The sequence below is a fragment of the Salmo salar genome, chromosome 15 (genome assembly GCF_965601325.2).
Source record: "Salmo salar chromosome 15, fSalSal1, whole genome shotgun sequence".
Classification (NCBI taxonomy): domain Eukaryota; kingdom Metazoa; phylum Chordata; class Actinopteri; order Salmoniformes; family Salmonidae; genus Salmo; species Salmo salar.
This window is the reverse complement of record NC_138305.1, coordinates 27,760,843-27,772,707: the sequence shown is the minus strand read 5'-3', so window position 1 is coordinate 27,772,707 and position 11,865 is coordinate 27,760,843.

The following is an 11,865-nucleotide window of genomic DNA, read 5'->3' as shown; positions in this document are numbered from 1 at the left end:
AGAACTCATATGGCATGCAAAAACCTGAGAAAATTTAAACCAGGAAGTGTAAGGTCTGAGAAATGTAGTTCTACTTTTGAATCCCTAGAGAAACTACAAATACTTAGGGGTCACGTTGCACTTCCTAAGGCTTCCATTGGCTGTCAAAAGCCCTCCGAAAGTTGTTTCATACGTATCCAGTAACCGGGCAGAATACAGGAGCTCAGTTACTGAGTGGACTGCTGGAGGACAAAGGGTTTGGAAATGGCAACCTATTCCCTATTTATTGTGCCTAATAGCTAATAGAGTGCCATTTAGGATGCAGTCAGATATGTTGCAGCCTTGTTTATATTGGTACTGTAGTGTAGGACATATCTATTCCCCGGGACGGGATGTGGAGGCTTATCAAATAAGCTGGTGCGTTGCTTAGCAACAGGTATATCCCAGCTGCTTCAAAGCTAGTTCCATGCATAATAGTTGACATAATGGGAGGGAAAATGTGTGAAATTGTACCCTATTCCCTACATAGTGCACTACTTCTGGCCAGAGCCCTATGGGCCCTAGAGCACTACGTAGGGAATAGGGTTCCATTTGGGATGCAACTATATAATTTATCCTCACACAGGTGAGTTCATCATAATACAATTAATGAACCTGTAGAATTGAATGAAGCGATGCTAATGTATGTGTACGGGGACATGTGTACGGGGACATTGTAACTGGATGACACATGCTGGCCAAGCACAGACAGACTGGTACCACTTATGGAGTGTGATTCTTATTACTGACTTCCTGCTCTCACTTATACATCTCAAAGGATATTGTGTTCTCACTAGTCAGCGGGGAGTGAATAAACAGTTGGACGATGATAAAGAGTTAGAAAGAACGACAGAAAGGAACTGTACTGTAGTCCTTGAAAATGAGAGAACTAACTACCATAATGTCTTTATATCTGAATGGACTGGCAGATATCTGGAGGTAGTGGCAGACATCTGGCGGTAGTGGAGGTAGTGGCAGACATCTGGAGGTAGTGGAGGTAGTGGCAGACATCTGGCGGTAGTGGAGGTAGTGGCAGACATCTGGCGGTAGTGGCAGACATCTGGAGGCAGTGGAGGTAGTGGCAGATATCTGGCGGTAGTGGAGGTAGTGGCAGACATCTGGAGGTAGTGGAGGTAGTGGCAGATATCTGGCGGTAGTGGAGGTAGTGGCAGACATCTGGAGGTAGTGGCAGACATCTGGCGGTAGTGGAGGTAGTGGCAGATATCTGGCAGTAGTGGCAGACATCTGGAGGTAGTGGAGGTAGTGGCAGACATCTGGCGCTAGTGGAGGTAGTGGAGGTAGTGGCAGACATGTGGAGGTAGTGGCAGACATCTGGAGGTAGTGGAGGTAGTGGCAGACATCTGGAGGTAGTGGCAGACATCTGGAGGTAGTGGCAGACATCTGGAGGTAGTGGCAGACATCTGGAGGTAGTGGAGGTAGTAGAGGTAGTGGCAGACATGTGGAGGTAGTGGCAGACATCTGGAGGTAGTGGAGGTAGTGGCAGATATCTGGCGGTAGTGGCAGACATCTGGAGGTAGTGGCAGACATCTGGAGGTAGTGGAGGTAGTGGCAGACATCTGGAGGTAGTGGCAGACATCTGGCAGTAGTGGAGGTAGTGGCAGACATCTGGAGGTAGTGGCAGACATCTGGAGGTAGTGGCAGACATCTGGAGGTAGTGGAGGTAGTGGAGGTAGTGGCAGACATGTGGAGGTAGTGGCAGACATCTGGAGGTAGTGGAGGTAGTGGCAGATATCTGGAGGTAGTGGCAGATATCAGGAGGTAGTGGCAGACATCTGGCGGTAGTGGCAGACATCTGGCGGTAGTGGAGGTAGTGGCAGACATCTGGAGGTAGTGGATGTAGTGGCAGATATCTGGAGGTAGTGGCAGATATCTGGAGATAGTGGCAGATATCTGGAGATAGTGGCAGACATCTGGAGGTAGTGGCAGACATTTGGCCGTAGTGGCAGACATCTGGCGGTAGTGGAGGTAGTGGCAGACATCTGGAGGTAGTGGAGGAAGTGGCAGACATCTGGAGGTAGTGGCAGATATCTGGAGGTAGTGGCAGACATTTGGCCGTAGTGGCAGATATCTGGAGGAAGTGGCAGATATTTGGCCGTAGTGGCAGATATCTGGAGGAAGTGACAGATTTCTGGAGGTAGTGGCAGATATTTGGAGGTAGTGGCACACATTTGGCCGTAGTGGCAGACAAGTGGCAGACATCTGGAGGTAGTGGAGGAAGTGACAGACATCTGGAGGTAGTGGCAGATATCTGGAGGTAGTGGAGGTAGTGGCAGACATGTGGAGGTAGTGGCAGACATCTGGAGGTAGTGGAGGTAGTGGCAGATATCTGGAGGTAGTGGCAGATATCTGGAGATAGTGGCAGATATCAGGAGGTAGTGGCAAACATCTGGCGGTAGTGGAGGTAGTGGCAGACATCTGGAAGTAGTGGATGTAGTGGCAGATATCTGGAGGTAGTGGCAGATATCTGGAGGTAGTGGCAGACATCTGGAGGTAGTGGCAGACATTTGGCCGTAGTGGCAGACATCTGGCGGTAGTGGAGGTAGTGGCAGACATCTGGAGGTAGTGGAGGAAGTGGCAGACATCTGGAGGTAGTGGAGGAAGTGGCAGACATCTGGAGGTAGTGGCAGATATCTGGAGGTAGTGGCAGACATTTGGCCATAGTGGCAGATATCTGGAGGAAGTGGCAGATATCTGGAGGTAGTGGCAGATATCTGGAGGTAGTGGCAGACATTTGGCCGTAGTGGCAGACATCTGGCGGTAGTGGAGGTAGTGGCAGACATCTGGAGGTAGTGGAGGAAGTGGCAGACAACTGGAGGTAGTGGCAAACATTTGGCCGTAGTGGCAGACATCTGGCGGTAGTGGAGGTAGTGGCAGACATCTGGAGGTAGTGGAGGAAGTGGCAGACATCTGGAGGTAGTGGAGGAAGTGGCAGACATCTTGGAGGTAGTGGCAGATATCTGGAGGTAGTGGCAGACATTTGGCCGTAGTGGCAGATATCTGGAGGAAGTTACAGATATCTGGAGGTAGTGGCAGATATCTGGAGGTAGTGGCAGACATTTGGCCGTAGTGGCAGACATCTGGCGGTAGTGGAGGTAGTGGCAGACATCTGGAGGTAGTGGAGGAAGTGGCAGACATCTGGAGGTAGTGGAGGAAGTGGCAGATATCTGGAGGCAGTGGCAGACATTTGGCCGTAGTGGCAGACATCTGGAGGTAGTGGCAGACATCTGGAGGTAGTGGCAGACATCTGGAGGTATTGTTTGCTGCAGTGTTTTCTCAGAACAGTTTCTCGACAATAAGTGGAAATCCTTCAGCGCTGCTCTGGTGTTTTTGGGGATTTGGGGATTTGGCCACCAAATCCCTTCATAATCAGGAAGTATGAATGAATGAAGAAATATGGCTGAAGAAATATGATCATACAGCGTAGACAAAGCAAAATGGCTGTGAAAGTACTATATGATTAAATAACAGTTTTATTTTATAAATTGTAACAATAAAATAAAAGCAAAGCTCATATGCCATAGAATGGCAAAAGTCTTACCAGAATTGATACATACAAATCAAACAAGGTTTATTAAAAAGAGACACTTGCTAACAAATACAAGAACATGTTTCAGATTAATACAATACTCTAAAAAACAAGATCCAGATTAATCAATAATGGCTCTCAATAACTGCTCTCTCGAGGTCATGCCACAGCATCTCAATCGGGTTGCGGTCAGGACTCTGACTGGGCCACTCCAGAAGGTGTATTTTCTTCAGTTGAAGCCATTGTGTTGTTGATTTACTTCTGTGTTTTGAGTCGTTGTCCTGTTGCATCACCCAACTTCTGTTGAGCTTCAATTGGCGGACAGATAGCCTAACATTGTCCTGCAAAATGTTTTGATAAACTTGGGAATTCATTTGTCCGTCAATGATAGCAAGCTGTCCAGGCCCTGAGACAGCAAAGCAGCCCCAAACCATGATGCTCCCTCCACCGTACTTTACAGTTGGGATGAGGTTTTGATGTTGGTGTGCTGTGCCTTTTTTTCTCCACACATAGTGTTGTGTGTTCCTTCCAAACATCTCAACTGTAGTTTCATCTGTCCACAGAATATTTTACCAATAGTGCTGTGGAACATCCAGGGGCACTTTGCAAACTTCAGACATGCAGCAATGTTTTTTTTGGACAGCAGTGGCTTCTTCCGTGGTGTCCTCCCATGAACACCATTCTTGTTTAGTGTGAATAGGGTGTGAATAGCAGGTGAATAGCAGGTGAATAGCGGGTGAATAGCGGGTAAATAGCGTGTGAATAGGGGGTGAATAGGGGGTCATTAATATGGTGTATCTGTAGACACACATCCATACCTTCATTAATATGGTGTATCTGTAGACACACCTCCTCCACACCTTCATTAATATGGTGTATCTGTAGACACACCTCCATACCTTCATTAATATGGTGTATCTGTAGACACACATCCATACCTTCATTAATATGGTGTATCTGTAGACACACCTCCTCCACACCTTCATTAATATGGTGTATCTGTAGACACACCTCCATACCTTCATTAATATGGTCTATCTGTAGACACACCTCCAACACACCTTCATTAATATGGTCTATCTATAGACACACCTCCAACCCACATTCATTAATATGGTGTGTCTGTAGACACACCTGTAACACACCTTTATTAATATGGTGTATCTTTAGACACACCTCCATACCTTCATTAATATGGTGTATCTGTAGACACACCTCCACCACACCTTCATTAATATGGTGTATCTGTAGACACACCTCCAACACACCTTCATTAATATGGTGTATCTATAGACACACCTCCACCACACCTTCATTAATATGGTGTATCTATAGACACACCTCCAACACACCTTCATTAATATAGTGTATCTGTAGACACACCTCCAACACACCTTCATTAATATGGTGTATCTATAGACACACCTCCACCACACCTTCATTAATATGGTGTATCTATAGACACACCTCCAACACACCTTCATTAATATGGTGTATCTATAGACACACCTCCTCCACACCTTCATTAATATGGTGTATCTGTAGACACACCTCCAACACACCTTCATTAATATGGTGTATCTATAGACACACCTCCACCACACCTTCATTAATATGGTGTATCTATTGACACACCTCCAACACACCTTCATTAATATGGTGTATCTATAGACACACCTCCTCCACACCTTCATTAATATGGTCTATCTGTAGACACACCTCCATACCTTCATTAATATGGTGTATCTGTAGACACACCTCCTCCACACCTTCATTAATATGGTGTATCTGTAGACACACCTCCAACACATTTTCATTAATATGGTGTATCTGTAGACACACCTCCAACACACCTTCAATAATATGGTGTATCTGTAGACACACCTCCAACACACCTTCATTAATATGGTCTATCTGTAGACACACCTCCATTTATTAGATCTCCACACCAAACGAATACGGGGTGGATAGCGTGTGAATAGCGGGTGAATAGGGTGTGATAGGGGTTGAATAGCGGGTGAATAGCGGGTGAATAGGGGGTGAATAGCGGGTGAATAGCGGGTGAATAGCGGGTGAATAGGGGGTGAATAGCGGGTGAGTAGCAGGTGAATAGGGGGTGAACAGCGAGTGAATAGCGGGTGAATAGGGGGTGAATAGCGGGTGAGTAGCGGTGAATAGAGGGTGAATTGCGGGTGAATAGGGGTAAATAGCGGGTGAATAGCGAGTGAATAACGGGTGATTAGGGGGTGAATAGCGGGTGAATAGGGTGTGAATAGCGTGTGAATAGGGTGTGAATAGCGTGTGAATAGCGGGTGAATAGCGGTGATAGCGTGTGAATAGCGGGTGAATAGCGGGTGGATAGCGTGTGAATAGCGGGTGAATAAGGTGGGAATAGGGGGTGAATAGCGTGTGGATAGCGTGTGAATAGCGTGTGGATAGCGTGTGAATAGCGGGTGGATAGCGGGTGGATAGCGTGTGAATAGCGGGTGAATAGGGTGTGAATAGCGGGTGAATAGCAGGTAAATAGGGGGTGAATAGCGTGTGAATAGGGTGTGAATAGCAGGTGAATAGCAGGTGAATAGCGGGTGAATAGCGGGTAAATAGCGTGTGAATAGGGGGTGAATAGGGGGCGAATAGCTTGTGACTATGGTGTGAATAGCGGGTGAATAGGGGGTGAATAGCGGGTGAATAGGGGGTGAATAGGGTGTGAATAGCGGGTGAATAGGGTGTGAATAGCGAGTGAATAGCGGGTGAATAGGGGGTGAATAGCGGGTGAATAGCAGGTAAATAGGGGGTGAATAGCGTGTGAATATGGTGTGAATAGCGGGTGAATTGTTGGTGAATAGCGGGCTGTTCTCATGCTTAAGTTCAGGGTCAGAATAAACATAGAGAGAATAGTGCATAAGGGAATGATGGTGAGAACTCTCCCCTTGGTGAATAGATTAAGGAGAGAGGAAGGAGGAGAAGAAGGATGATGATGCTATAAAGAAAGATGAATATGATGAAGAGGAGGAGGTGGAGGAAGAGGAGGAGCAGGAGGAGGAGATTAATAAGATGGTGATGATGATGATGAAAACAACAACAATGATGTCTATGATGACGTAAAGGATAAACATTCTGACGACTAAGGCTGCATAGAAAATAAAATCCACCAAACCCTTTTAACAAACAGGTACTTTGTTCACGTGGTTCTCTGTTTTCAGAGCTTGTCATGTGTTTAGTCTAAGTTTGCCTCTGTGACTCCAAGAAGATTATCTAGACCTGTTTTTATTACATTTTCTGGCCGGATGTATAGGTGTCAAAACTGGGTCTCAGACCCATTATTATAATGGAGTCATATTTTTCAATATCACACATATTAACAGTGAACCAACCGAATAAATATTTATCTGTCTTAAGTCTAAACATTATGTTGTTGTTAGTATTAGTTTTAAGACCTGCTAAGTCAAAACACACATCTTAAGTAAAGGTCTTAAGAGGTCAATTATTTTATGCTCCTAGGAATGTACATTAGGAGTTCTTACGTATGCAGTAAACTTCAGATTAGTTATAATCTGTGTCTAGACTGAATAACACCGCAATTGAAACTCATATGGAGGTCATTTAGCGCACAGAAAACCCCCAAAACATCTTACATAAAATGTGAAAATCCTATTAGGTGCAACATATTGCAACAGGCTTGTTATTCAAAGCCCACATTTCAATTACTCTTGAAAGTGGAAGCAAATCTTGGACATTTTTTTCATCCACGGTAGCCTAGTGGTTAGAGCGTTGGGCCAGTAACCGAAAGGTTGCTAGATTGAATCCCCAAGCTGACAAGCTGTCGTTCTTGTCACGTCCTGGCCAGTATAAGGTCAATTGGTATTGTAGTTTGGTCAGGACGTGGCAGAGGGTATTTGTTTTATGTGGTTCAGGGTGGTGTTTTGGAAAATAGGGTGTTTGATTTAGTATTTCCGGGTTTTTGGGTTATGGTCTGTGTTTATGTATTTCTATGTGTTATCTAGTTAGTTATGTCTATGTTTGGTTAATTGGGGTGGACTTCCAATTGAAGGCAGCTGTGTGATGTTGCCTTTGATTGGAAGTCCTATATTAGTTGGGTGTGTTGGGTTTGTCTAATTGTGGGAGATTATTTTTGCATTACGTGTTTTGTAGCCTGTAAAACTGTTGCACTATCGTTGTTTTTTGTATCGTGTTCACGTTAGAGATTTATTAAATTCAAAGATGAACACGACCTCCGCTGCGTATTGGTCTACCTTTTCTGACGAGGACTTTTCAATATCGTCAGAGGACGAAGATAAGTGTGACAGTTCTGCCCCTGAGCAAGGAAGTTAACCCATTGTTCCTAGACCTACATTGTAAATAAGAATTTGTTCTTAACTGAAATAAAGGTTGAATAAAATAAAAATATTTCCTTCAACATGCCACTGCTCTACATTCAAGATCTAACATGTAGTAAAGTAAGATTCCTACAGGCACCATTGATTTATTAGGGAATTAACAGTAGGGGGCCGAACCACTGCACACCACGAACCCACAGGATAAACTCTATGCAGAAATATGAATTACCTGCACGCTCATTCGACTGCTAAGATAAATATATCAGACTATGTTTAGCCTTTGATAAGGGTTACAATCAGACCTTATATAAAGGTAACTGCCATAATAAAGGAAACACCAACTGAAAGTGTCTTAACAGGTTAATAGGGCGTTGGGCCATCACGAGCTGAGAGTCTTTGGGTGCCTTTTGGCAAACTCCAAGCGGGCTGTCATCTGCCTTTTACTGAGGACTGGCTTCCATCTGGCCACTCTACCATAAAGGCCTGATTGGTGGAGTGCTGCAGAGATGGTTGTCCTTCTGGAAGGTTCTCCCATCTCCACAACGGAACTCTAGAGCTCTGTCAGAGTGGCCATCGGGTTCTTGGTCACCTCCCTAACCAAGGCCCTTCTTTCTCCGCTGATCACTTAGTATGGCCGGGAGGCCAGCTCTAGGAAGAGTCTTGGTGGTTCCAAACGTCTTCCATTTCAAAATGATGTAGGCCACTGTGTTCTTGGGGACCTTCAATGCTGCAGAAAGGTTTTGGTACCATTCCCCAGATCTGTGCCTTGACACAATCCTGTCTCGGAGCTCTATGGACAATTCTTTTGACCTCATGGCTTGGTTTTTGCTCTGACATGCACTGTTAACTGTGGGACCTTATATAGACAGGTGGGTGCCTTTCCAAATCATGTCCAATCAATTGAATTTACCACAGGTGGACTCCAATCAAGTTGTAGAAACATATCAAGGATGATTAATGGAAGCAGGATGCACCTGAGCTCAATTTAGAGTATGTAAATAAGGTATTTAAAAAAATGTAATTAAAAAGCTAAAATTTCTAAAAACCTGTTTTCACCTTGTCGTTAACGGGTATTGTGATGTCATTATGGGGTATTGTGTGTAGTTGATGAGGATTTTTATTTATTTAATACATTTTAGAATAAGGCTGTAACTTAACAAAATGTGGAAAAAGTCAAGGGGTCTGAATACTTTCCGAAGGCACTGTACAGTATACAGGTACAGTATACAGTTGATTGTTGAACTGCAAAGCGTGAGACGCACCTTGGTCATCAATGAAATTCATGTCAAATGGAATCTGCCATAATATTAAAGAAGGCATGGCTGAACCTCAGGTGTAAGCTGATTGAGTGATGGTCTGGCCAAACCTCAGGTGTAAGCTGATTGAGTGATGTCTATCTCTGCCATTGACTACCACCTGAAGCACTTATAGGAATCAATCAGCTGGAAAAAGACAAACCTTCAGTATGAATGTTTACAGTAAGCTAAACAATAAAGTGGTAAAGTGCAATTCCGTTGTGTGGTGTAGTCGCTATCGCTTCAATCTGTGGTCCACTGCACAATATTGGCTGATGCAGGTGAGGCGATGCGAGGAGAGAGAGGATGTAGTATAGATTGGGAGATAGCATACAGCATCGTGGGTAACTGTGGTTGGGGGGGGGGGGGGGGGGGGGTTATGGCTTAACAAATACAGTGAACAAATACACATATTTGTTTACATCCCTGTTAGTGAGCACTTCTCCTTTCCCAAGATAATCCATCAACCTGACAGGTCTGGCATATCAAGAACTTGATGAAACAGCATGATCATTCCACAGTTGCACCTTGTGCTGGGGACAAAAGGCTACAGTTTTGTCACACAACACAATGCCACAGATATCTAAAGTTTTGAGGGAAAGTGAAATTGGCATGCTGACTGCAGGCATGTCCATCAGAGCTGTTGCCATATAATTTAGTGTTCATTTCTCTACCATAAGCCGGCTGCAACATCATTTTAGAGAATTTGGCAATGCGTTCAACCGGCCTCACAACCGCAGACCAGGTGTATGGCGTCATGTTGGTGAGCGGTTTACTGATGTCAACGTTGTGAACAGAGTGCCCCATGGTGGCGGTGGGAGTATGGTATGGGCAGGCATGCGCAATGGACAACTAGCTCATTTTTGTTTTTCTATGGCAATTTGAATGCACAGAGATAACAAGACGAGATCCTGATTGTCGTGCCGTTCTTCTACCACCATCACCTCAAGTTTCTGCATGATAATTCCCGGCTCCATGTCGCAAGGATCTGTACACAATTCCTGGAAGCTGAAAATGTCCCAGTTCTTCCATGGCTTGCATACTCAGACATGTCACCCATTGAGCATGTTTGGGATGCTCTAGATTGTTGTGTATGACAGTGTGTTCCAGTTCCTGCCAATATCCAGAAACTTCACACAGCCATTGGAGAGGAGTGGGACAACATTTCACAGGCCACAATCAACAGCTTGATCAAGTCAATGCGAAGGAGATGTGTTGCGCTGCATGAGGCAAATTATGGTCACACCAGATACTGACTGGTTTTCTGATCCAAGTCCCTACCTTTTTTTTTAAGTATCTGTGACCAACAGATGCCTGTTTTCCCAGTCATGTGAAATCCATAGATTAGAGCCTAATGTCCTCCAGAGTGGCGCAGTGGTCTAAGACGCTGCATCGCAGTGCTAGCTGTGCCACTAGAGATTATGGGTTTGAGTCCAGGCTCTGTCGCAGCCGGTCACGCCCCGGGAGACCCATGGGGTGGCGCACAATTGTTGTCCGGGTTAGGGGAGGGTCTGGCCTGCAGGGATGACCTTGTCCCATTGCGCATTAGCGACTCCTGTGGTGTGCCAGGTTAACTTCCGGGTTAACTGGGCATTGTGTCAAGAAGCAGTGTGGCTTGGTTGGGTCGTGTTTCGGAGGACGCATGGACCTTGACCTTAGCCTCTCCCGAGTCCGTACGGGAGTTGCAGCGATGAGACAAGACTGTAACTACCAATTGAATATCATGAAATTGGGGAGAAAAAGGGTGTAAAACATTTTTGGAAAAAAGTTTGAGGCCTAATTCATTTATTTGAATTGATTAATATCCTTATATTATCTGTAACTCAGTAAAATCTTAGAAATTGTTGCATGTTGCATTTATATTTTTGTTCTGTATATTTAAAGACATTCTGGGTTGCTGTTTACACTTCTCTCAGTGTCAGAAGGTAATTGAAAGAGAAGGTTCTGTTGCTCCAGGGCTTTCTATGGCTTTCACCTTAGATTTCAGGGGAAGCGATACAATGGCTGATGTTTCCAATGGCTGATGTTTCTGTTATGACGTGGATTAGTTGGTGCTGTAACAAAAACATTACAGCCAAAACATGACTATTACTTACTTACAGTGGCAAGAAAAAGTATGTGAACCCTTTGGAATGACCTGGATTTCTGCATAAATTGGTCATAAAATTTGATCCGATCACAATAAACAAACATAGACTAATAACACATAAAGTATTGTATTTTTCTTGTCTATATTGAATACATCATTTAAACATTCACAGTGTAGGTTGGAAAAAGTATTTGAACCCCTAGTCTAATGACTTCTCCAAAAGCTAATTGGAGACAGGAGTCAGCTAACCTGAAGTCCAATCAATGAGACGAGATTGGAGATGTTGGTTAGAGCTGCCTTGCCCTATAAAAAGCATTCACAAAATTTGAGTTTGCTATACACAAGAAGCATTGCCTGATGTGAACCATGCCTCAAACAAAAGAGATCTCAGAAGACCTAAGATTAAGAATTGTTGACTTGCATAAAGCTGGAAAGGGTTACAAAAGTATCTCTAAAAGCCTTGATGTGCATCAGTCCACGGAAAGACAAATTGTCTATAAATTGAGAAAGTTCAGCACTGTTGCTACCCTACCTAGGAGTGGCCGTCCTGCAAAAATGACTGCAAGAGCACAGAGCAGA